The sequence below is a fragment of the Macrosteles quadrilineatus genome, unplaced genomic scaffold (genome assembly GCF_028750875.1).
Source record: "Macrosteles quadrilineatus isolate MER2022 unplaced genomic scaffold, UCM_ALF_1.0 Scaffold_56__1_contigs__length_789204, whole genome shotgun sequence".
NCBI classification, from domain to species: Eukaryota; Metazoa; Arthropoda; class Insecta; order Hemiptera; family Cicadellidae; genus Macrosteles; species Macrosteles quadrilineatus.
Window position 1 is genome coordinate 142,441 of NW_026542649.1, and position 26,032 is coordinate 168,472.

Sequence of the window (26,032 nt, forward strand, 5' to 3'; positions counted from 1 at the left end):
GAACATGGAACATGGAACATAGAACATGGAACATGGAACATGGAACATAGAACATGGAACATGGAACATGAAACATGGAACATGGAACATGGAACATGGAACAAGGAACATGCAACATGGAACATGGAACAAGGACCATTGAACATGGAACATGGAACATGGAACATTGACCATTGAACATGGAACATGGAACATGGAACATTGACCATGGAACATGGAACATGGAACTTGGAACATGGAACATGGAACATGGAACATGGAACATGGAACATGGAACATGGAACATGGAACATGGAACATGGAACATGGAACATGGAACATGGAACATAGGACATGGAACATGGAACATGGAACATGGAACATGCAACATGGAATATGGAACATGGACCATTGAACATGAAACATGGAACATTGAACATGGAACATGGAACATGGAACATGGAACATTGAACATAAAACATGGAACATGGAACATAGAGCATGGAACATAGAACATGGAACATAGAACATAGAGCATTGACCATAGGACATGGAACATGGAACATGGAACATGGAACATGGAACATGGAACATGGAACATAACACATGGAACATGGAACATGGAACATGGAACATGGAACAAGAAACACGGAACATAGAACAAGGAGAAAGAGCATTGACCAATATGGAACATGGAACAAGGAACATGGAACATGGAACAAGGAACATGGAACATAGAACATGGAACATAGAACATAGAACATGGAACATGGAACATGGAACATGGAACATGGAACATGGAACATGGAACATGAAACAAGGAACATGGAACATAGAAATTGGAACATGGAACATAGAGCATGGAACATGGAACATGGAACAAGGAACACAGAACATGGAACAAGGAACATGGAACATGGAACAAGGAACATGAAACTTGGAACATAGAACATGGAGCATGGAACATGGAACATAGAACATGGAACATGGAACATAGATATTGGAACATAGAAAATGGAACCTGGAACATGGAACATAGAACATAAGAACATGGAACATAGAGCATGGAACATGGAACATGGAGCAAGGAACACAGAACATGGAACAAGGAACATGGAACATGGAACAAGGAACATGGAACTTGGAACACGGAACAAAGAACAGAGAACATAGAGCATGGAACATAGGACATGGAACATGGAAAATGGAACATGGAACATGGAACATTGACCATGGAGCATGGAACATAAACCATGGAACATGGAACATGGAACATAGAACATGGAACATAGAACATAGAACATGGAACATGTAACATGGAACATGGAACATGGAACATGGAACATGGAACATGAAACAAGGAACATGGAACATAGAAATTGGAACATGGAACATAGAGCATGGAACATGGAACATGGAACAAGGAACACAGAACATGGAACAAGGAAAATGGAACATGTAACAAGGAACATGGAACTTGGAACATAGAACATGGAGCATGGAACATGGAACATAGAACATGGAACATGGAACATAGATATTGGAACATAGAACATGGAACCTGGAACATGGAACATAGAACATAAGAACATGGAAAATAGAGCATGGAACATGGAACATGGAACAAGGAACACAGAACATGGAACAAGGAACATGGAACAAGGAACAAGGAACATGGAACTTGGAACATGGAACAAAGAACAGGGAACATAGAGCATGGAACATAGGACATGGAACATGGAACATGGAACATGGAACATTGACCATGGAGCATGGAACATGGACCATGGAACATGGAACATTGAACATGGAACATGGAACATGGAACATGGAACATGGAACATGGACCATAGAACATGGAACATGTAACATGGAACATGGAACATAGAACATGGAACATGGAACATAAAACATGAAACTTGGAACAAAGAACAGGGAACATAGAACATAGAGCATGGAACATAGGACATGGAACATGGAACATGGAACATGGAACATTGACCATGGAACAGGGAACATGGAACATGGACCATAGAACATGGAACATGGACCATGGAACATAGAACATGGACCATGGAACATGGAACATGGAACATGGACCATGGAACATGAAACATGGACCATGGAACATGAGACATGGAACATGGAACATGGAACTTGGGACATGGAACATGCAACATGGAACATGGAACATGGACCATAGATCATGGAACATGGAACATGGAACATGGAACATGAAACATTGAACATGGAACATGGAACATAGAGCATGGAACATAGAACATGGAACATAGAACATAGAGCATTGACCATAGGACATGGAACATGGAACATGGAACATGGAACATGGAACATGGAACATGGAACATGGAACATGGAACATGGAACATGGAACATCGAACAAGAAACACGGAACATGGAACAAGGACAAAGAGCATTGACCATGGAACATGGAACAAGGAACATGGAACATGGAACAAGGAACATGGAACAAAGAACAGTTAACATAGAGCATGGAACATAGGACATGGAACATGGAACATGGAACATGGAACATGGAACATGGAACATTGACCATGGAGCATGGAACATGGACCATGGAACATGGAACATGGAACATGGAACATGGAACATGGAACATTGAACATGGAACATGGAACATGGAACATGGAACATAGAGCATGGAACATAGAACATGGAACATAGAACATAGAGCATTGACCATAGGACATGGAACATGGAACATGGAACATGGAACGTGGAACATGGAACATGGAACAAGAAACACAGAACTTGGAACAAGGAACATAGAGCATTGACCATGGAACATGGAACAAGGAACATGGAACATGGAACATGGAACATGGAACATGGAACAAGGAACATGGAACATAAAACATGAAACATGGAACAAAGAACATGGAACATGGAACATGGAACATGGAACATTAAACATGGAAAATGGAACATGGAACATAGAGCATGGAACATAGAACATAGAGCATTGACCATAGGACATGAAACATGGAACATGGAACATGGAACATGGAACATGGAACATAAAACATGAAACTTGGAACAAAGAACAGGGAACATAGAACATAGAGCATGGAACATAGGACATGGAACATGGAACATGGAACATGGAACATGGAACATTGACCATGGAACATGGAACATGGAACATGGACCATGGAACATGGAAGATGGACCATGGAACATAGAACATGGACCATGGAACATGGAACATGGAACATGGACCATGGAACATGAAACATGGACCATGGAACATGGAACATGGAACATGGAACATGGAACATGGAACTTGGAACATGGAACATGCAACATGGAACATGGAACATGGACCATGGAACATGGAACATGGACCATGGAACATGGAACATGGACCATGGAACATGGAGCATGGACCATGGAACATGGAACATGGAACATGAAACATAGAACATTAAACATGGACCATGGAACATGGAACATGGAACATGAACATGGAACATGGAACATGGAACATGGAACATGGAACATGCAACATGGAACATGCAACATGGAACATGGACCATTGAACATGGAACATGGAACATGGAACATGGAACATGGAACATGGAACATGGAACATGGAACATGGAACATGGAACATAGAACATGGAACATGGAACATGGAACATGGAACATGGAACATGGAACATGGAAAATGGAACATGGAACATGGAACAAGGAACATGGAACATGAAACATGGAACATGGACCATGGAACATGGAACAAGGAACATAGAACATGGAACATGGAACATAGAGCATGGAACATGGAACATGGAACAAGGAACACAGAACATGGAACAAGGAACATGGAACATGGAACAAGGAACATGGAACTTGGAACATAGAACATGGAGCATGGAACATGGAACATAGAACATGGAACATGGAACATGGAACATAGAACATGGAACATGGAACATGAAACATGGAACATGGAACATGGAACAAGGAACATGGAACATAGAACATGGAACATGGAACATAGAGCATGGAACATGGAACATCGAACATTGAACATAGAACGTGCAACAAGGAACATAGAACATGGAACAAGGAACATGGAACATGGAGCATGAAACATGGAACATGGAACATGGACCATGGAACATGGAACATGGAACATGCAACATGGAATATGGAACATGGACCATTGAACATGGAACATAGAACATGGAACATAGAACATAGAGCATTGACCATAGGACATGGAACACGGAACATAGAACATGGAACATGGAACATGGAACATGGAACATAGAACATGGAACATGGAACATAGAACATAGAACATGGAACATGGAACATGAAACATGGAACATGGAACATGGAACATGGAACATGGAACAAGGAACGTGCAACATGGAACATGGAACAAGGACCATTGAACATGGAACATGGAACATGGAACATTGACCATGGAACATGGAACATGGAACATGGAACATGGAACATGGAACATGGAACATGGAACATGGAACATGGAACATGGAACATGGAACATGGAACATGGAACATGGAACATGGAACATGGAACATGGGACATGGAACATGGAACATGGAACATGGAACATGGAACATGCAACATGGAATATGGAACATGGACCATTGAACATGAAACATAGAACATTGAACATGGAACATGGAACATGGAACATGGAACATGGAACATTGAACATAAAACATGGAACATGGAACATAGAGCATGGAACATAGAACATGGAACATAGAACATAGAGCATTGACCATAGGACATGGAACATGGAACATGGAACATGGAACATGGAACATGGAACATAGAACATAGAGCATTGACCATAGGACATGGAACACGGAACATGGAACATGGAACATGGAACATGGAACATGGAACATGGAACATAGAACATGGAACATGGAACATGGAACATAGAACATGGAACATGGAACATGGAACATAGAACATGGAACATGGAACATGAAACATGGAACATGGAACATGGAACATGCAACATGGAACATGGAACAAGGACCATTGAACATGGAACATGGAACATGGAACATTGACCATTGAACATGGAACATGGAACATGGAACATTGACCATGGAACATGGAACATGGAACATGGAACATGGAACATGGAACATGGAACATGGAACATGGAACATTGAACATAAAACATGGAACATCGAACATAGAGCATGGAACATAGAACATGGAACATAGAACATAGAGCATTGACCATAGGACATGGAACATGGAACATTGAACATGGAACATGGAACATGGAACATGGAACATTGAACATAAAACATGGAACATCGAACATAGAGCATGGAACATAGAACATGGAACATAGAACATAGAGCATTGACCATAGGACATGGAACATGGAACATGGAACATGGAACATGGAACATGGAACATGGAACATGGAACATGGAACATGGAACAAGAAACACGGAACATAGAACAAGGAGAAAGAGCATTGACCAATATGGAACATGGAACAAGGAACATGGAACATGGAACAAGGAACATGGAACATAGAACATGGAACATAGAACATAGAACATGGAACATGGAACATGGAACATGGAACATGGAACATGGAACATGGAACATGAAACAAGGAACATGGAACATAGAAATTGGAACATGGAACATAGAGCATGGAACATGGAACATGGAACAAGGAACACAGAACATGGAACAAGGAACATGGAACAAGGAACATGAAACTTGGAACATAGAACATAGAGCATGGAACATGGAACATAGAACATGGAACATGGAACATAGATATTGGAACATAGAAAATGGAACCTGGAACATGGAACATAGAACATAAGAACATGGAACATAGAGCATGGAACATGGAACATGGAGCAAGGAACACAGAACATGGAACAAGGAACATGGAACATGGAACAAGGAACATGGAACTTGGAACACGGAACAAAGAACAGAGAACATAGAGCATGGAACATAGGACATGGAACATGGAAAATGGAACATGGAACATGGAACATTAACCATGGAGCATGGAACATAAACCATGGAACATGGAACATGGAACATAGAACATGGAACATAGAACATAGAACATGGAACATGTAACATGGAACATGGAACATGGAACATGGAACATGGAACATGAAACAAGGAACATGGAACATAGAAATTGGAACATGGAACATAGAGCATGGAACATGGAACATGGAACAAGGAACACAGAACATGGAACAAGGAAAATGGAACATGTAACAAGGAACATGGAACTTGGAACATAGAACATGGAGCATGGAACATGGAACATAGAACATGGAACATGGAACATAGATATTGGAACATAGAACATGGAACCTGGAACATGGAACATAGAACATAAGAACATGGAAAATAGAGCATGGAACATGGAACATGGAACAAGGAACATGAAACATTGAACATGGAACATGCAACATGGAACATGGAACATGGACCATAGATCATGGAACATGGAACATGGAACATGGAACATGGAACATGGAACATGAAACATTGAACATGGAACATGGAACATAGAGCATGGAACATAGAACATGGAACATAGAACATAGAGCATTGACCATAGGACATGGAACATGGAACATGGAACATGGAACATGGAACATGGAACATGGAACATGGAACATGGAACATGGAACATGGAACATGGAACATGGAACATCGAACAAGAAACACGGAACATGGAACAAGGACAAAGAGCATTGACCATGGAACATGGAACAAGGAACATGGAACATGGAACAAGGAACATGGAACAAAGAACAGGGAACATAGAGCATGGAACATAGGACATGGAACATGGAACATGGAACATGGAACATGGAACATGGAACATTGACCATGGAGCATGGAACATGGACCATGGAACATGGAACATGGAACATGGAACATGGAACATGGAACATTGAACATGGAACATGGAACATGGAACATGGAACATAGAGCATGGAACATAGAACATGGAACATAGAACATAGAGCATTGACCATAGGACATGGAACATGGAACATGGAACATGGAACGTGGAACATGGAACAAGAAACACAGAACTTGGAACAAGGAACATAGAGCATTGACCATGGAACATGGAACAAGGAACATGGAACATGGAACATGGAACATGGAACATGGAACAAGGAACATGGAACATAAAACATGAAACATGGAACAAAGAACATGGAACATGGAACATGGAACATGGAACATTGAACATGGAAAATGGAACATGGAACATAGAGCATGGAACATAGAACATAGAGCATTGACCATAGGACATGAAACATGGAACATGGAACATGGAACATGGAACATAAAACATGAAACTTGGAACAAAGAACAGGGAACATAGAACATAGAGCATGGAACATAGGACATGGAACATGGAACATGGAACATGGAACATGGAACATTGACCATGGAACATGGAACATGGAACATGGACCATGGAACATGGAACATGGACCATGGAACATAGAACATGGACCATGGAACATGGAACATGGAACATGGACCATGGAACATGAAACATGGACCATGGAACATGGAACATGGAACATAGAACATGGAACATGGAACTTGGAACATGGAACATGCAACATGGAACATGGAACATGGACCATAGATCATGGAACATGGAACATGGAACATGGAACATGGAACATGGAACATGAAACATTGAACATGGAACATGGAACATAGAACATGGAACATGGAACATGAAACATGGAACATGGAACATGGAACATGGAACATGGAACATGGAACAAGGAACATGGAACATAGAACATGGAACATAGAACATAGAGCATTGACCATAGGATATGGAACATGGAACATGGAACATGGAACATGGAACAAGGAACAAGAAACACGGAACATAGAACAAGGAGAAAGGGCATTGACCGTGGAACATGGAACAAGGAACATGGAATATGGAACAAGGAACATGGAACATACAGCATGGAACATGGAACATAGAACATGGAACATGGAACATGAAACATGGAACATGGAACATGGAACATGGAACAAGGAACATGGAACATAGAACATGGAACATAGAGCATGGAACATGGAACACGGAACAAGGTACACAGAAAATGGAACAAGGAACATGGAACATGGAACAAGGAACATGGAACATAGAACATGGAACATGGAACATAGAGATTGGAACATTGAACGTGGAACAAGGAACACAGAACATGGAACAAGGAAAATGGAACAAGGAACAAGGTACACAGAAAATGGAACAAGGAACATAGAACATGGAGCATGGAACATGGAACATAGAACATGGAACATGGAACATAGAGATTGGAACATGGAACGTGGAACAAGGAACACAGAACATGGAACATGGAACAAGGAACATGGAACTTGGAACATAGAACATGGAGCATGGAACATGGAACATAGAACATGGAACATGGAACATAGAGATTGGAACATAGAACATGGAACCTGGAACATGGAACATGGAACATAGAGCATGGAACATGGAACATGGAACAAGGAACAAGGAACATGGAACATGGAACATGGAACATGGAACATGGAACATGGAACATGGAACATGGACCACGGAACATGGAACATGGACCATGGAACATGGAACATGGAACATGGAACTTGGAACATGGAACATGGAACATGGAACATGGAACATGGGACATGGAACATGGGACATGGACCATTGAACATGGAACATGGAACATTGACCATGGAACATGGAACATGGAACATGGAACATTGACCATGAAACATGGAACATGGAACATGGACCATGGAACATAGAACATGGACCATGGAACATGGAGCATGGACCATGGAACATGGAACATGGAACATGAAACATGGACCATGGACCATGGAACATGGAACATGGAACATGGAACATGCAACATGGAACATGCAACATGGAATATGGACCATTGAACATGGAACATTGAACATGGAACATGGAACATGGAACATGGAACAAGAAACACGGAACATAGAACAAGGAGAAAGGGCATTGACCGTGGAACATGGAACAAGGAACATGGAATATGGAACAAGGAACATGGAACATACAGCATGGAACATGGAACATAGAACATGGAACATGGAACATGAAACATGGAACATGGAACAAGGAACATGGAACATAGAACATGGAACATAGAGCATGGAACATGGAACACGGAACAAGGTACACAGAAAATGGAACAAGGAACATGGAACATGGAACAAGGAACATGGAACATAGAACATGAAACATGGAACATAGAGATTGGAACATTGAACGTGGAACAAGGAACACAGAACATGGAACAAGGAACATGGAACAAGGAACAAGGTACACAGAAAATGGAACAAGGAACATAGAACATGGAGCATGGAACATGGAACATAGAACATGGAACATGGAACATAGAGATTGGAACATGGAACGTGGAACAAGGAACACAGAACATGGAACATGGAACAAGGAACATGGAACTTGTAACATAGAACATGGAGCATGGAACATGGAACATAGAACATGGAACATGGAACATAGAGATTGGAACATAGAACATGGAACCTGGAACATGGAACATGGAACATAGAGCATGGAACATGGAACATGGAACAAGGAACAAGGAACATGGAACATGGAACATGGAACATGGAACATGGAACATGGAACATGGAACATGGACCACGGAACATGGAACATGGACCATGGAACATGGAACATGGAACATGGAACTTGGAACATGGAACATGGAATATGGAACATGGAACATGGGACATGGAACATGGGACATGGACCATTGAACATGGAACATGGAACATGGAACATGGACCATGGAACATGGACCATGGAACATGGAACATAGAACATGGAACATGGAACATGGAACATGCAACATGGAACATGCAACATGGAATATGGACCATTGAACATGGAACATTGAACATGGAACATGGAACATGGAACATGGAACATGGAACATGGAACATGGAACATGGAACATGGAACATGGAACATGGAACATGGAACATGGAACAAGGAACATGGAACATAGAGCATGGAACATGGAACATGGAACATGGAACATGAAACATGGAACATGGAACATGGAACATGGAACAAGGAACATAGAACATGGAACATGGAACATGGAACAAGGAACACAGAACATGGAACAAGGAACATGGAACATGTAAACAAGGAACATGGAACTTGGAACATAGAACATGGAGCATGGAACATGGAACATAGAACATGGAACATGGAACATGGAACATGGAACAAGGAACATGGAACATAGAACATGAAACATGGAACATAGAGCATGGAACATGGAACATCGAACATTGAACATAGAACGTGCAACAAGGAACATAGAACATGGAACAAGGAACATGGAATATGGAGCATGGAACATGGAACATGGAACATGGACCATGGAACATGGACCATGGAACATGGAACATGGATTATAAAACATGGAACATGGAACATGGAACATGGAACATTTAACATGGAACATGGAACATGGAACATGCAACATGGAACATGGAACAAGGACCATTGAACATGGAACATGGAACATGGAACATTGACCATGGAACATGGAAAATGGAACATGGAACATGGAACATCGAACATGGAACATGGAACATGGAACATGGAACATGGAACATGGAACATGGAACATGGAACATGGAACATGGAACATCGAACAAGAAACACGGAACATAGAACAAGGACAAAGAGCATTGACCATGGAACATGGAACAAGGAACATGGAACATGGAACAAGGAACATGGAACAAAGAACAGGGAACAAAGAGCATGGAACATAGGACATGGAACATGGAACATGGAACATGGAACATGGAACATGGAACATTGACCATGGAGCATGGAACATGGACCATGGAACATGGAACATGGAACATAGAACATAGAACATGGAACATGGAACATGAAACATGGAACATAAAACATGGAACATAGAACATAGAGCATTGACCATAGGATATGGAACATGGAACATGGAACATGGAACATGGAACAAGAAACACGGAACATAGAACAAGGAGAAAGAGCATTGACCAATATGGAACATGGAACAAGGAACATGGAACATGGAACAAGGAACATGGAACATGGAACAAGGAACATGGAACATAGTGCATGGAACATGGAACATAGAACATGGAACATGGAACATGGAACATGGAACATGGAACATGGAACATGGAACATGGAAAATGGAACATGGAACATGGAACAAGGAACAGGGAACATAGGACATGGAACATGGAACATAGAGCATGGAACATGGAACATGGAACAAGGAACACAGAACATGGAACAAGGAACATGGAACATGGAACAAGGAACATGGAACAAGGAACATGGAACATGGAAAATAACATGGAACATGGAACATGGAACATGGAACATGGAACATGGAACATTCAACATGTAACATGGAACATGGACCATTGAACATGGAACATTGAACATGGAACATGGAACATGGAACATGGAACATGGAACATGGAACATGGAACATGGAACATGGAACATGGAACATGGAACATGGAACATGGAACATGGAACATGGAACATGGAACATGGAACAAGAAACACGGAACATAGAACAAGGAGAAAGAGCATTGACCGTGGAACATTGAACAAGGAACATGGAATATGAAACAAGGAACATGGAACATAGAGCATGGAACATGGAACATAGAACATGGAACATGGAACATGAAACATGGAACATGGAACATGGAACATGGAACAAGGAACATGGAACATAGAACATGGAACATAGAGCATGGAACATGGAACACGGAACAAGGTACACAGAAAATGGAACAAGGAACATGGAACATGGAACAAGGAACATGGAACATAGAACATGGAACATGGAACATAGAGATTGGAACATGGAACGTGGAACAAGGAACACAGAACATGGAACAAGGAACATGGAACAAGGAACAAGGTACACAGAAAATGGAACAAGGAACATAGAACATGGAGCATGGAACATGGAACATAGAACATGGAACATGGAACATAGAGATTGGAAAATGGAACGTGGAACAAGGAACACAGAACATGGAACAAGGAACATGGAACATGGAACAAGGAACATGGAACTTGGAACATAGAACATGGAGCATGGAACATGGAACATAGAACATGGAACATGGAACATAGAGATTGGAACATAGAACATGGAACCTGGAACATGGAACATGGAACATAGTGCATGGAACATAGAACATGGAACAAGGAACACAGAACATGGAACATGGAACATGGAACATGAAACATGGAACATGGAACATGGAACATGGAACAAGGAACATAGAACATGGAACATGGAACATGGAACAAGGAACACAGAACATGGAACAAGGAACATGGAACATGTAAACAAGGAACATGGAACTTGGAACATAGAACATGGAGCATGGAACATGGAACATAGAACATGGAACATGGAACATGGAACATGGAACAAGGAACATGGAACATAGAACATGAAACATGGAACATAGAGCATGGAACATGGAACATCGAACATTGAACATAGAACGTGCAACAAGGAACATAGAACATGGAACAAGGAACATGGAATATGGAGCATGGAACATGGAACATGGAACATGGACCATGGAACATGGACCATGGAACATGGAACATGGATTATAAAACATGGAACATGGAACATGGAACATGGAACATTTAACATGGAACATGGAACATGGAACATGCAACATGGAACATGGAACAAGGACCATTGAACATGGAACATGGAACATGGAACATTGACCATGGAACATGGAAAATGGAACATGGAACATGGAACATCGAACATGGAACATGGAACATGGAACATGGAACATGGAACATGGAACATGGAACATGGAACATGGAACATGGAACATGGGACATGGAACATGGAACATGGAACATGGAACATGGAACATGCAACATGGAATATGGAACATGGACCATTGAACATGAAACATGGAACATTGAACATGGAACATGGAACATGGAACATGGAACATGGAACATTGAACATAAAACATGGAACATGGAACATAGAGCATGGAACATAGAACATGGAACATAGAACATAGAGCATTGACCATAGGACATGGAACATGGAACATGGAACATGGAACATGGAACATGGAACATAGAACATAGAGCATTGACCATAGGACATGGAACACGGAACATGGAACATGGAACATGGAACATGGAACATGGAACATAGAACATGGAACATGGAACATGGAACATAGAACATGGAACATGGAACATGAAACATGGAACATGGAACATGGAACATGGAACAAGGAACATGCAACATGGAACATGGAACAAGGACCATTGAACATGGAACATGGAACATGGAACATTGACCATTGAACATGGAACATGGAACATGGAACATTGACCATGGAACATGGAACATGGAACATGGAACATGGAACATGGAACATGGAACATGGAACATGGAACATGGAACATAGGACATGGAACATGGAACATGGAACATGGAACATGCAACATGGGATATGGAACATGGACCATTGAACATGAAACATGGAACATTGAACATGGAACATGGAACATGGAACATGGAACATTGAACATAAAACATGGAACATGGAACATAGAGCATGGAACATAAAACATGGAACATAGAACATAGAGCATTGACCATAGGACATGGAACATGGAACATGGAACATGGAACATGGAACATGGAACATGGAACATGGAACATGGAACATGGAACAAGAAACACGGAACATAGAACAAGGAGAAAGAGCATTGACCAATATGGAACATGGAACAAGGAACATGGAACATGGAACAAGGAATATGGAACATAGAACATGGAACATCGAACATAGAACATGGAACATGGAACATGGAACATGGAACATGGAACATGGAACATGGAACATGGAAAATGAAACAAGGAACATGGAACATAGAAATTGGAACATGGAACATAGAGCATGGAACATGGAACATGGAACAAGGAACACAGAACATGGAACAAGGAACATGCAACATGGGATATGGAACATGGACCATTGAACATGAAACATGGAACATTGAACATGGAACATGGAACATGGAACATGGAACATTGAACATAAAACATGGAACATGGAACATAGAGCATGGAACATAAAACATGGAACATAGAACATAGAGCATTGACCATAGGACATGGAACATGGAACATGGAACATGGAACATGGAACATGGAACATGGAACATGGAACATGGAACATGGAACAAGAAACACGGAACATAGAACAAGGAGAAAGAGCATTGACCAATATGGAACATGGAACAAGGAACATGGAACATGGAACAAGGAACATGGAACATAGAACATGGAACATAGAACATAGAACATGGAACATGGAACATGGAACATGGAACATGGAACATGGAACATGGAACATGAAACAAGGAACATGGAACATAGAAATTGGAACATGGAACATAGAGCATGGAACATGGAACATGGAACAAGGAACACAGAACATGGAACAAGGAACATGGAACATGGAACAAGGAACATGAAACTTGGAACATAGAACATGGAGCATGGAACATGGAACATAGAACATGGAACATGGAACATAGATATTGGAACATAGAAAATGGAACCTGGAACATGGAACATAGAACATAAGAACATGGAACATAGAGCATGGAACATGGAACATGAAGCAAGGAACACAGAACATGGAACAAGGAACATGGAACATGGAACAAGGAACATGGAACTTGGAACACGGAACAAAGAACAGAGAACATAGAGCATGGAACATAGGACATGGAACATGGAACATGGAACATTGACCATGGAGCATGGAACATAAACCATGGAACATGGAACATGGAACATAGAACATGGAACATAGAACATAGAACATGGAACATGTAACATGGAGCATGGAACATGGAACATGGAACATGGAACTTGAAACAAGGAACATGGAACATAGAAATTGGAACATGGAACATAGAGCATGGAACATGGAACATGGAACAAGGAACACAGAACATGGAACAAGGAAAATGGAACATGTAACAAGGAACATGGAACTTGGAACATAGAACATGGAGCATGGAACATGGAACATAGAACATGGAACATGGAACATAGATATTGGAACCTGGAACATGGAACATAGAACATAAGAACATGGAAAATAGAGCATGGAACATGGAACATGGAACAAGGAACACAGAACATGGAACAAGGAACATGGAACAAGGAACAAGGAACATGGAACTTGGAACATGGAACAAAGAACAGGGAACATAGAGCATGGAACATAGGACATGGAACATGGAACATGGAACATGGAACATTGAACATGGAACATGGAACATGGAACATGGAACATGGACCATAGAACATGGAACATGTAACATGGAACATGGAACATAGAACATGGAACATGGAACATAAAACATGAAACTTGGAACAAAGAACAGGGAACATAGAACATAGAGCATGGAACATAGGACATGGAACATGGAACATGGAACATGGAACATGGAACATTGACAATGGAACATGGAACATGGAACATGGACCATAGAACATGGAACATGGACCATGGAACATAGAACATGGACCATGGAACATGGAACATGGAACATGGACCATGGAACATGAAACATGGACCATGGAACATGAAACATGGAACATGGAACATGGAACTTGGAACATGGAACATGCAACATGGAACATGGAACATGGACCATAGATCATGGAACATGGAACATGGAACATGGAACATGGAACATGGAACATGAAACATTGAACATGGAACATGGAACATAGAGCATGGAACATAGAACATGGAACATAGAACATAGAGCATTGACCATAGGACATGGAACATGGAACATGGAACATGGAACATGGAACATGGAACATGGAACATGGAACATGGAACATGGAACATGGAACATGGAACATGGAACATGGAACATGGAACATGGAACATCGAACAAGAAACACGGAACATGGAACAAGGACAAAGAGCATTGACCATGGAACATGGAACAAGGAACATGGAACATGGAACAAGGAACATGGAACAAAGAACAGGGAACATAGAGCATGGAACATAGGACATGGAACATGGAACATGGAACATGGAACATGGAACATTGACCATGGAGCATGGAACATGGACCATGGAACATGGAACATGGAACATGGAACATGGAACATTGAACATGGAACATGGAACATGGAACATGGAACATAGAGCATGGAACATAGAACATGGAACATAGAACATAGAGCATTGACCATAGGACATGGAACATGGAACATGGAACATGGAACGTGGAACATGGAACATGGAACAAGAAACACAGAACTTGGAACAAGGAACATAGAGCATTGACCATGGAACATGGAACAAGGAACATGGAACATGGAACATGGAACATGGAACATGGAACAAGGAACATGGAACATAAAACATGAAACATGGAACAAAGAACATGGAACATGGAACATGGAACATTGAACATGGAAAATGGAACATGGAACATAGAGCATGGAACATAGAACATAGAGCATTGACCATAGGACATGAAACATGGAACATGGAACATGGAACATGGAACATGGAACATAAAACATGAAACTTGGAACAAAGAACAGGGAACATAGAACATAGAGCATGGAACATAGGACATGGAACATGGAACATGGAACATGGAACATGGAACATTGACCATGGAACATGGAACATGGAACATGGACCATGGAACATGGAACATGGACCATGGAACATAGAACATGGACCATGGAACATGGAACATGGACCATGGAACATGAAACATGGACCATGGAACATGGAACATGGAACATGGAACATGGAACATGGAACTTGGAACATGGAACATGCAACATGGAACATGGAACATGGACCATAGATCATGGAACATGGAACATGGAACATGGAACATGGAACATGGAACATGAAACATTGAACATGGAACATGGAACATAGAACATGGAACATGGAACATGAAACATGGAACATGGAACATGGAACATGGAACATGGAACATGGAACAAGGAACATGGAACATAGAACATGGAACATAGAACATAGAGCATTGACCATAGGATATGGAACATGGAACATGGAACATGGAACATGGAACAAGGAACAAGAAACACGGAACATAGAACAAGGAGAAAGGGCATTGACCGTGGAACATGGAACAAGGAACATGGAATATGGAACAAGGAACATGGAACATACAGCATGGAACATGGAACATAGAACATGGAACATGGAACATGAAACATGGAACATGGAACATGGAACATGGAACAAGGAACATGGAACATAGAACATGGAACATAGAGCATGGAACATGGAACACGGAACAAGGTACACAGAAAATGGAACAAGGAACATGGAACATGGAACAAGGAACATGGAACATAGAACATGGAACATGGAACATGGAACATGGAACATGGAACAAGGAACATGGAACATAGAACATGGAACATAGAGCATGGAACATGGAACACGGAACAAGGTACACAGAAAATGGAACAAGGAACATGGAACATGGAACAAGGAACATGGAACATAGAACATGGAACATGGAACATAGAGATTGGAACATGGAACGTGGAACAAGGAACACAGAACATGGAACAAGGAACATGGAACAAGGAACAAGGTACACAGAAAATGGAACAAGGAACATAGAACATGGAGCATGGAACATGGAACATAGAACATGGAACATGGAACATAGAGATTGGAAAATGGAACGTGGAACAAGGAACACAGAACATGGAACAAGGAACATGGAACATGGAACAAGGAACATGGAACTTGGAACATAGAACATGGAGCATGGAACATGGAACATAGAACATGGAACATGGAACATAGAGATTGGAACATAGAACATGGAACCTGGAACATGGAACATGGAACATAGTGCATGGAACATAGAACATGGAACAAGGAACACAGAACATGGAACATGGAACATGGAACATGAAACATGGAACATGGAACATGGAACATGGAACAAGGAACATAGAACATGGAACATGGAACATGGAACAAGGAACACAGAACATGGAACAAGGAACATGGAACATGTAAACAAGGAACATGGAACTTGGAACATAGAACATGGAGCATGGAACATGGAACATAGAACATGGAACATGGAACATGGAACATGGAACAAGGAACATGGAACATAGAACATGAAACATGGAACATAGAGCATGGAACATGGAACATCGAACATTGAACATAGAACGTGCAACAAGGAACATAGAACATGGAACAAGGAACATGGAATATGGAGCATGGAACATGGAACATGGAACATGGACCATGGAACATGGACCATGGAACATGGAACATGGATTATAAAACATGGAACATGGAACATGGAACATGGAACATTTAACATGGAACATGGAACATGGAACATGCAACATGGAACATGGAACAAGGACCATTGAACATGGAACATGGAACATGGAACATTGACCATGGAACATGGAAAATGGAACATGGAACATGGAACATCGAACATGGAACATGGAACATGGAACATGGAACATGGAACATGGAACATGGAACATGGAACATGGAACATGGAACATGGAACATGGGACATGGAACATGGAACATGGAACATGGAACATGGAACATGCAACATGGAATATGGAACATGGACCATTGAACATGAAACATGGAACATTGAACATGGAACATGGAACATGGAACATGGAACATGGAACATTGAACATAAAACATGGAACATGGAACATAGAGCATGGAACATAGAACATGGAACATAGAACATAGAGCATTGACCATAGGATATGGAACATGGAACATGGAACATGGAACATGGAACATGGAACATAGAACATAGAGCATTGACCATAGGACATGGAACACGGAACATGGAACATGGAACATGGAACATGGAACATGGAACATAGAACATGGAACATGGAACATGGAACATAGAACATGGAACATGGAACATGAAACATGGAACATGGAACATGGAACATGGAACAAGGAACATGCAACATGGAACATGGAACAAGGACCATTGAACATGGAACATGGAACATGGAACATTGACCATTGAACATGGAACATGGAACATGGAACATTGACCATGGAACATGGAACATGGAACATGGAACATGGAACATGGAACATGGAACATGGAACATGGAACATGGAACATGGAACATGGAACATAGGACATGGAACATGGAACATGGAACATGGAACATGGAACATGCAACATGGGATATGGAACATGGACCATTGAACATGAAACATGGAACATTGAACATGGAACATGGAACATGGAACATGGAACATTGAACATAAAACATGGAACATGGAACATAGAGCATGGAACATAAAACATGGAACATAGAACATAGAGCATTGACCATAGGACATGGAACATGGAACATGGAACATGGAACATGGAACATGGAACATGGAACATGGAACATGGAACATGGAACAAGAAACACGGAACATAGAACAAGGAGAAAGAGCATTGACCAATATGGAACATGGAACAAGGAACATGGAACATGGAACAAGGAACATGGAACATAGAACATGGAACATAGAACATAGAACATGGAACATGGAACATGGAACATGGAACATGGAACATGGAACATGGAACATGGAACATGGAACATGAAACAAGGAACATGGAACATAGAAATTGGAACATGGAACATAGAGCATGGAACATGGAACATGGAACAAGGAACACAGAACATGGAACAAGGAACATGGAACATGGAACAAGGAACATGAAACTTGGAACATAGAACATGGAGCATGGAACATGGAACATAGAACATGGAACATGGAACATAGATATTGGAACATAGAAAATGGAACCTGGAACATGGAACATAGAACATAAGAACATGGAACATAGAGCATGGAACATGGAACATGGAGCAAGGAACACAGAACATGGAACAAGGAACATGGAACATGGAACAAGGAACATGGAACTTGGAACACGGAACAAAGAACAGAGAACATAGAGCATGGAACATAGGACATGGAACATGGAACATGGAACATTGACCATGGAGCATGGAACATAAACCATGGAACATGGAACATGGAACATAGAACATGGAACATAGAACATAGAACATGGAACATGTAACATGGAACATGGAACATGGAACATGGAACATGGAACTTGAAACAAGGAACATGGAACATAGAAATTGGAACATGGAACATAGAGCATGGAACATGGAACATGGAACAAGGAACACAGAACATGGAACAAGGAAAATGGAACATGTAACAAGGAACATGGAACTTGGAACATAGAACATGGAGCATGGAACATAGAACATGGAACATGGAACATAGATATTGGAACATAGAACATGGAACCTGGAACATGGAACATAGAACATAAGAACATGGAAAATAGAGCATGGAACATGGAACATGGAACAAGGAACACAGAACATGGAACAAGGAACATGGAACAAGGAACAAGGAACATGGAACTTGGAACATGGAACAAAGAACAGGGAACATAGAGCATGGAACATAGGACATGGAACATGGAACATGGAACATGGAACATTGAACATGGAACATGGAACATGGAACATGGAACATGGAACATGGACCATAGAACATGGAACATGTAACATGGAACATGGAACATAGAACATGGAACATAAAACATGAAACTTGGAACAAAGAACAGGGAACATAGAACATAGAGCATGGAACATAGGACATGGAACATGGAACATGGAACATGGAACATGGAACATTGACAATGGAACATGGAACATGGAACATGGACCATAGAACATGGAACATGGACCATGGAACATAGAACATGGACCATGGAACATGGAACATGGAACATGGACCATGGAACATGAAACATGGACCATGGAACATGAAACATGGAACATGGAACATGGAACTTGGAACATGGAACATGCAACATGGAACATGGAACATGGACCATAGATCATGGAACATGGAACATGGAACATGGAACATGGAACATGGAACATGAAACATTGAACATGGAACATGGAACATAGAGCATGGAACATAGAACATGGAACATAGAACATAGAGCATTGACCATAGGACATGGAACATGGAACATGGAACATGGAACATGGAACATGGAACATGGAACATGGAACATGGAACATGGAACATGGAACATGGAACATGGAACATGGAACATGGAACATGGAACATCGAACAAGAAACACGGAACATGGAACAAGGACAAAGAGCATTGACCATGGAACATGGAACAAGGAACATGGAACATGGAACAAGGAACATGGAACAAAGAACAGGGAACATAGAGCATGGAACATAGGACATGGAACATGGAACATGGAACATGGAACATGGAACATTGACCATGGAGCATGGAACATGGACCATGGAACATGGAACATGGAACATGGAACATGGAACATGGAACATTGAACATGGAACATGGAACATGGAACATGGAACATAGAGCATGGAACATAGAACATGGAACATAGAACATAGAGCATTGACCATAGGACATGGAACATGGAACATGGAACATGGAACGTGGAACATGGAACATGGAACAAGAAACACAGAACTTGGAACAAGGAACATAGAGCATTGACCATGGAACATGGAACAAGGAACATGGAACATGGAACATGGAACATGGAACATGGAACAAGGAACATGGAACATAAAACATGAAACATGGAACAAAGAACATGGAACATGGAACATGGAACATGGAACATGGAACATTGAACATGGAAAATGGAACATGGAACATAGAGCATGGAACATAGAACATAGAGCATTGACCATAGGACATGAAACATGGAACATGGAACATGGAACATGGAACATGGAACATAAAACATGAAACTTGGAACAAAGAACAGGGAACATAGAACATAGAGCATGGAACATAGGACATGGAACATGGAACATGGAACATGGAACATGGAACATTGACCATGGAACATGGAACATGGAACATGGACCATGGAACATGGAACATGGACCATGGAACATAGAACATGGACCATGGAACATGGAACATGGACCATGGAACATGAAACATGGACCATGGAACATGGAACATGGAACATGGAACATGGAACATGGAACTTGGAACATGGAACATGCAACATGGAACATGGAACATGGACCATAGATCATGGAACATGGAACATGGAACATGGAACATGGAACATGGAACATGAAACATTGAACATGGAACATGGAACATAGAACATGGAACATGGAACATGAAACATGGAACATGGAACATGGAACATGGAACATGGAACATGGAACAAGGAACATGGAACATAGAACATGGAACATAGAACATAGAGCATTGACCATAGGATATGGAACATGGAACATGGAACATGGAACATGGAACAAGGAACAAGAAACACGGAACATAGAACAAGGAGAAAGGGCATTGACCGTGGAACATGGAACAAGGAACATGGAATATGGAACAAGGAACATGGAACATACAGCATGGAACATGGAACATAGAACATGGAACATGGAACATGAAACATGGAACATGGAACATGGAACATGGAACAAGGAACATGGAACATAGAACATGGAACATAGAGCATGGAACATGGAACACGGAACAAGGTACACAGAAAATGGAACAAGGAACATGGAACATGGAACAAGGAACATGGAACATAGAACATGGAACATGGAACATAGAGATTGGAACATTGAACGTGGAACAAGGAACACAGAACATGGAACAAGGAACATAGAACATGGAGCATGGAACATGGAACATGGAACATGGAACATGAAACATTGAACATGGAACATGGAACATAGAGCATGGAACATAGAACATGGAACATAGAACATAGAGCATTGACCATAGGACATGGAACATGGAACATGGAACATGGAACATGGAACATGGAACATGGAACATGGAACATGGAACATGGAACATGGAACATGGAACATGGAACATGGAACATGGAACATGGAACATCGAACAAGAAACACGGAACATGGAACAAGGACAAAGAGCATTGACCATGGAACATGGAACAAGGAACATGGAACATGGAACAAGGAACATGGAACAAAGAACAGGGAACATAGAGCATGGAACATAGGACATGGAACATGGAACATGGAACATGGAACATGGAACATGGAACATTGACCATGGAGCATGGAACATGGACCATGGAACATGGAACATGGAACATGGAACATGGAACATGGAACATGGAACATTGAACATGGAACATGGAACATGGAACATGGAACATAGAGCATGGAACATAGAACATGGAACATAGAACATAGAGCATTGACCATAGGACATGGAACATGGAACATGGAACATGGAACGTGGAACATGGAACATGGAACAAGAAACACAGAACTTGGAACAAGGAACATAGAGCATTGACCATGGAACATGGAACAAGGAACATGGAACATGGAACATGGAACATGGAACATGGAACAAGGAACATGGAACATAAAACATGAAACATGGAACAAAGAACATGGAACATGGAACATGGAACATGGAACATTGAACATGGAAAATGGAACATGGAACATAGAGCATGGAACATTGAACATAGAGCATTGACCATAGGACATGAAACATGGAACATGGAACATGGAACATGGAACATGGAACATAAAACATGAAACTTGGAACAAAGAACAGGGAACATAGAACATAGAGCATGGAACATAGGACATGGAACATGGAACATGGAACATGGAACACGGAACATTGACCATGGAACATGGAACATGGAACATGGACCATGGAACATGGAACATGGACCATGGAACATAGAACATGGACCATGGAACATGGAACATGGAACATGGACCATGGAACATGAAACATGGACCATGGAACATGGAACATGGAACATGGAACATGGAACATGGAACTTGGAACATGGAACATGCAACATGGAACATGGAACATGGACCATAGATCATGGAACATGGAACATGGAACATGGAACATAGAACATGGAACATAGAACATAGAGCATTGACCATAGGATATGGAACATGGAACATGGAACATGGAACATGGAACAAGGAACAAGAAACACGGAACATAGAACAAGGAGAAAGGGCATTGACCGTGGAACATGGAACAAGGAACATGGAATATGGAACAAGGAACATGGAACATACAGCATGGAACATGGAACATAGAACCTGGAACATGGAACATGAAACATGGAACATGGAACATGGAACATGGAACAAGGAACATGGAACATAGAACATGGAACATAGAGCATGGAACATGGAACACGGAACAAGGTACACAGAAAATGGAACAAGGAACATGGAACATGGAACAAGGAACATGGAACATAGAACATGGAACATGGAACATAGAGATTGGAACATTGAACGTGGAACAAGGAACACAGAACATGGAACAAGGAACATGGAACAAGGAACAAGGTACACAGAAAATGGAACAAGGAACATAGAACATGGAGCATGGAACATGGAACATAGAACATGGAACATAGAACATAGAGATTGGAACATGGAACGTGGAACAAGGAACACAGAACATGGAACATGGAACAAGGAACATGGAACTTGGAACATAGAACATGGAGCATGGAACATAGAGATTGGAACATAGAACATGGAACCTGGAACATGGAACATGGAACATAGAGCATGGAACATGGAACATGGAACATGGACCATGGAACATGGAACATAGAACATGGAACATGGAACATGGAACATGCAACATGGAACATGCAACATGGAATATGGACCATTGAACATGGAACATTGAACATGGAACATGGAACATGGAACATGGAACATGGAACATGGAACATGGAACAAGAAACACGGAACATAGAACAAGGAGAAAGGGCATTGACCGTGGAACATGGAACAAGGAACATGGAATATGGAACAAGGAACATGGAACATACAGCATGGAACATGGAACATAGAACATGGAACATGGAACATGAAACATGGAACATGGAACAAGGAACATGGAACATAGAACATGGAACATAGAGCATGGAACATGGAACACGGAACAAGGTACACAGAAAATGGAACAAGGAACATGGAACATGGAACAAGGAACATGGAACATAGAACATGGAACATGGAACATAGAGATTGGAACATTGAACGTGGAACAAGGAACACAGAACATGGAACAAGGAACATGGAACAAGGAACAAGGTACACAGAAAATGGAACAAGGAACATAGAACATGGAGCATGGAACATGGAACATAGAACATGGAACATGGAACATAGAGATTGGAACATGGAACGTGGAACAAGGAACACAGAACATGGAACATGGAACAAGGTACATGGAACTTGGAACATAGAACATGGAGCATGGAACATGGAACATAGAACATGGAACATGGAACATAGAGATTGGAACATAGAACATGGAACCTGGAACATGGAACATGGAACATAGAGCATGGAACATGGAACATGGAACAAGGAACAAGGAACATGGAACATGGAACATGGAACATGGAACATGGAACATGGAACATGGAACATGGACCACGGAACATGGAACATGGACCATGGAACATGGAACATGGAACATGGAACTTGGAACATGGAACATGGAATATGGAACATGGAACATGGGACATGGAACATGGGACATGGACCATTGAACATGGAACATTGAACATTGACCATGGAACATGGAACATGGAACATAGAACATTGACCATGAAACATGGAACATGGAACATGGACCAT